The following is a 5187-nucleotide window of genomic DNA, read 5'->3' as shown; positions in this document are numbered from 1 at the left end:
TATCACCTTAACACTGTTACAGTCAGAGAGCTCTATTCCCTTCTTACAGTCATGTAATCTGAAGGCTATGGCATATGATCTAGAAAAAGCAAAGCAGGAAACAAAACACACCTTTTAGTTTGCAAACAAAACGGTGCTGCTGACAGAACTGCCAGAGGTAGCATCATATTGCATACTGGCTAAAACACAGCTGTGAAGAAATCAAAATTAAAAAATCTTTTCTCCTAATTATATTAATGATATGTAATTTCCAGTTCATTTAGCCACGTGTTTTGCAAGCTTTTAAGCCCAACAGTATTCTAAACATCAGAATTGTACAGTGACTACATTTCTGTAAGAAAGTAAATACATTTTAAAAAAAGGACAGAAAATATTATGAAATGGTGACTACTGTAAAAAAAATCCTGACACTCCTATGGTTTGGCATTTTAAATATAAATACTAGGGTAATTTCACTGTGCCATTTGAATGCAATGATCATGTGAGCTAAATAAAAATAAAGTTCCTTTAGAATTATTTATCAGGCTACTGATATTCAGAAGTAATTTCTGAAATTTAAAATACATTAACTACTTTTTTACCTGAGTAACACCATCCCATTTTTTTCTTCACAGGGATGTTCTTGGCCTGCTCTGCATAGTTAGATGGTAGAACTTGCCAAGCTTCATGGCTGGGCTGGCTTTCTGAGGGATCTTTGTTATATGTCTGCTTCACCATGAAGGCTTTGTGGAGATCTCAAATTAGAGACATGAAATTCAGGTAGCCTGAAGCCATAAGGTTTTACTCAACACTTCAGTGCTATATTCTAATACATATGTTATTCGCCCTCATTCCACTCTCAAGTTAGTGTAAATATAAGCATATTTTGCACTTAACAAGCAATTCATTCGTGTTCATCCAAAGTTACCCCTATTTTATATTGGAGACAATGGAATGTCCTCTCTTACGCAATTGTGGCAATCATGCATATCCATTTGAAAAGTCCTTGTTTAAGTCTCATCCCTGTTCTCAGAGGTAACACTGACTGCCATTACACAGGTCTTCCTTGCACTTTGTGAAGGTCAGCTCCACAAAATTAAATTAGAAATCCCACTTCCCATTCCTTTTTATTACACAGTCATCCATATGATGCATATGCTCACCAGTGATTAGAAATTTTACATGGGGAAGCCATAATGTCTAACACCAGAAGGTAAGATTGGAGACTGATAATATCTGGGCAGTCTGGAAGCTGACGGTTCAGTAGCTTGTCATTTTATATAGTAGATTCATCCTGAAAAGAAAGCCGGTACTTCAGTCCAGTTTGTCCTACCCACACTGAAAACACATTTTTTTCTGGAGTCTACCCTGAGCACCACTTTAGTGAAAACTGATGTTCAAAGTGGGGAGGAAGATTAGGGATGCAGATTTTTCAACCCAAGAGAGAATCCCTGAACTAGGGGCACCATCTACAGGGGAACAGACTGACACTGACTCAGATATGTCCTTGCTTTACACAGCTGCCATCTGTGCAAAGTATATGCAGGTTGGTTTGCCTACGCTTGAACACTCCCTCGTGAAAGAGTATTTCCCTTTTCATTTTCATTTACACTGCAACAGTGTCCAGGAGCTCCGTGCACAGAGCAGGGGCTCTCTGTGTTAGCTGCTACACAAATGCAGATTAAAAGAGACCACCTCTGCCTAAACTTAGAATCAGCGGCAGATGTATACAGATCAAACAGAAGAAAACAATGAAATCAAATGACACACAAACATCAGTCAGTGGACTAACACGTTCTTTGATTTTACCCTTTGATTTTTAGCTAGAATTAAAACCAAAACAAAATCCAAACACTTGTTCTCCACTCCCTCTATCCAACTCACAATCTCACACATTGCTCCAAAAATCATCTTCAAAGACTTCATGTGATGTTAACTGTGTACAGCTGAATAGTTACTCCAGTATTTATTAATTTTACTGAAGGTTAATTCTCACTTTTGGGACTTAGGTTTCTCACTTTGCTTACATATCTTTCATGTTCTGATGCAGAATGGGCTTCCTGGCTAAGAATGTGCCTTCTAAATACATCATCATCACCTGGGATATACTATGGAAACTTCACTGAAACCAAGAGTGGGATAATAGGGCACTAAAATGGGATTCTAAGATTTTAATTTTCAGCTGTGCACACCAGCCCTTGGATTCCCAGTCAACTGGGAAAAAAGCAGCTGAGAGCAGGAATTTCAGTTGTTTGAAGAAGTTTCCAAAATGTGTGCTTGAACTCATGCAATCGGAACTTCATTTGAAAAGCTGTCCCTTTTCCCTAATCAAAAGCCAATTCCTTTATCTTCAGGCATATAAACTACTCTCAAATTGAGTAACCTGAGGATAGAAAAGACCAAAATGAAGGAAAAATATAACATGACAATGAAGAATAAAGTAAAAGCAACTTTCTGTTAAAAATGGGTACCTGTGATCTTGTGCAACACAAGGGTAGTGAATAATTTCAGCATGACAGTCACAGTTCAATCCCTGTTAGTTTGGCATTCTATACTCTGCCTGGTAAGTAAAATGACATGCCACCATTATCATTTACTCCCTCACTGATTTGCCCTCATGATTTACCTAACTTCCCATCTTGTACATGTAGTGGCGGCAGTTGTGATACTTGGTCACAAAAAGGTTGGTGTACAAAAGAAAACCAATGGCAGCTCCAGCCCAAAGCCAGAGCCCTGACTGCTGTTTTTTATGTGCTACAACTTCTGTTGCTCCTGAATTTGTCTCAGTTCAGTGACTATCATTCTAGTATCCAGTCTTTATATGCCATAAAACTTTCAAGTACAGCCCTGAGAATATTTTGGTTTCATTGGCTTTGGCCCAGGCTTTCCCCTTCTTTATGGAGCAAGCAGGAGTCTTTTACTTTCAAAATCTAGTTTTTATGGCTCATATTGCCTTCTAATCTTGAGGTTTTATCTTGAAGCTATAGTATACAGAGAGTAAAAACCAAAAATGGCAAAGACAAACATTGTACCATTTCTGGTCTTGCTTTTTTATTCAGATTCTTCCCAGATGCTCCTGTACCTCTGGCTCAGTCAAAGTCTAAATTAAAAGCAAAGGATATGAAGGATATAACAGAGTCTAGTTCTTCACTTGTACTTAGCAGGATACCTGATGGAACTTCTGAATGGTAGACAGTTTAAAATTCCCTTTTGACGCACTAATGCACATTAAAAAACAAACCAAAATAGTTCTCAGGTTTAGAACGTAATTTCTTCTGGCTTTGCACATTTCTTCTTTATTTCTCATGATAGTGCACCTTCTTCTTCCCTGAACACAACTGTGGAAGACATAACAGTAATAATAATAATAAATGCAATGATCTATTTCAGATCAAAATTGTGAGTTTAGTGACTAGCATTTGGCTAGCACCCCAAGCATTCATCAAATGGCTCCTGAGCTCTTCTAGAACATCCCTGTCCATTCAGGACATGTATGTCATCCCTCACATTTAACACCTTCCTTTGGTTTAATTAACCACCATGACTGGCCAGTAATTACCCATCTCCTTGTGGATGCAGTAGTGAAATAAAATTTTCTCATAGGACAGGAAACATCCTTCTGGAGGAATAAGCTTTTGGGCCTGAAAGGAACTGAAAAGGAACTGAAGCAATCATGTGTGCTATAAGGAATGAAGTTTTTGCAGAAATTTTTCCATTGCAAACTACTAAGTTTAGAAAAAATTAGGTAAAATCTCTTCCACCACACTCCCAGCCCCTACCAGCCCTGTCCTTAAATTTTTTTAGTCTAGCAGAGTAGCTATGTATGGACTACCACAGTCAGGGAGTGAGAAAGTGATGGTATACTCTTCAGGGCTCTGCTAGACAGCATTTCTGTTCCTTACTATCTATACACTAAGAGAGGGCAATTGGGCTTAAATGATGATTCTTGTCTTTGCTCAAATACTAAGACAGGGTTTGATGTGTTATGCCTTGTGAATGCCAGACTCCCACAGACTACTGGCTGTGTGGCTGTTGGGAACACAGCATCAAGTCCTCATAATTATTAGCACTGAAATGTGTGGGTTTTTTAACTGACCAGATAAATGATCCTAGAGAAAATAGTCCTTGTTATCTATTGTATTGGGAGAGAAAACAGACATGTTTTTTAAATCATACAGGGTAATCTTGGCACAGTGATCACTTCTGCATATTCAGTTTAAATTATGGTGGCTCCTCCTTTCCAGTAAGAGCTGATATTTGCTTTCCTTTTCCCTCACACGACCTAATGTGCCCGTATATGAAAAATTTATATTGTGACTAACAGTCATAAGAACACATGTCTAGCAAGAATGCAATAAGAAAATGTTATTTGAACTGAACTGGGAAAGGGCCGTGATTTGAAAGGCAAATACCAGCACAGAAGTATGGGTTGGCGGGATGATTTTCTGTTGAAGACATAGCAAGTCACTTCTGAAAGATGCCTGGGAGCTTCTTGACTTGCTCAGTTACCTGCTAACAATGACATAGGGATGGACTCCTCTCTCAGTCAACATTTGTTATTTATCATATTAAGGTGTAATTTAGGTAACTCAGTCTCGTATACTGTGTGAAACCAACTAAATGGTTGTGGAATACATTACTTTTCCTTACAATAACTGTAATTCAGTACGATCCTTTACTACTGTGCATCAAGCATGGGCTAGAACCTGTACATTTGGTACCCTGTGACCAATTAAAGGTTATGGGAGGCTCTTACATAAACACCACACTATTATTTTTACAGTTTCGAAGCTAAAAACGTTTTCCTCCCGTGCCTTTGAGGGTATAGATACAACGATAATATATGCTGAGGAACAAAGAACTTTAGTCTGTTGTGTTTTTAAAAGCTGAGCTTACATCTAAATCTATTTCCATTTCCCTCTGGAACTCGAGCAGCTATTTATGTTATATTAAACATTAGACAAATAGGGTAGATCTAATTAAAAGTTGAAGAAATGTGCTTCTCTTAATTGAATTTGTTACAGTTACATTTTGCAGACCAATGTTAATCAAAGCTCCAGTTCACAGTGGATGGACCGAGGCAATTAAGTTAACCCTTGCATGTCCTTACCTCAACACGCGATACGGTCTGCTCTCGCCTAAGCCACGGACGCCCGTTACGACTCACCGCTCAGTCGCGACAGCCCGGGGCAGGCTGCCCACGGGCCC

General features: G+C 38.7%; 1 long non-coding RNA gene across 2 annotated transcripts; it reads right to left on the bottom strand.

Annotated features, from left to right (window-relative positions):
- Positions 1 to 200: 200 nt before the first annotated feature.
- LOC113489413 lies at positions 201 to 5187 on the bottom strand. Of its 2 annotated transcripts, none has more exons than XR_003400037.1 (3): positions 5090 to 5187; positions 3012 to 3317; positions 201 to 2362 (listed from the first exon to the last, which is right to left on the bottom strand). It is a non-coding gene; the product is annotated as an uncharacterized LOC113489413 (long non-coding RNA). The 2 variants fall into 2 exon arrangements; XR_003400038.1 differs by having other exon boundaries at positions 201 to 1273.

Source organism: Athene cunicularia, assembly GCF_003259725.1.
Source record: "Athene cunicularia isolate RWA chromosome 1 unlocalized genomic scaffold, athCun1 chr1_part2, whole genome shotgun sequence".
NCBI lineage: Eukaryota > Metazoa > Chordata > Aves > Strigiformes > Strigidae > Athene > Athene cunicularia.
The sequence above is the reverse complement of the archived record's forward strand: the minus strand, read 5'-3'. Positions and strand labels throughout refer to the sequence as shown.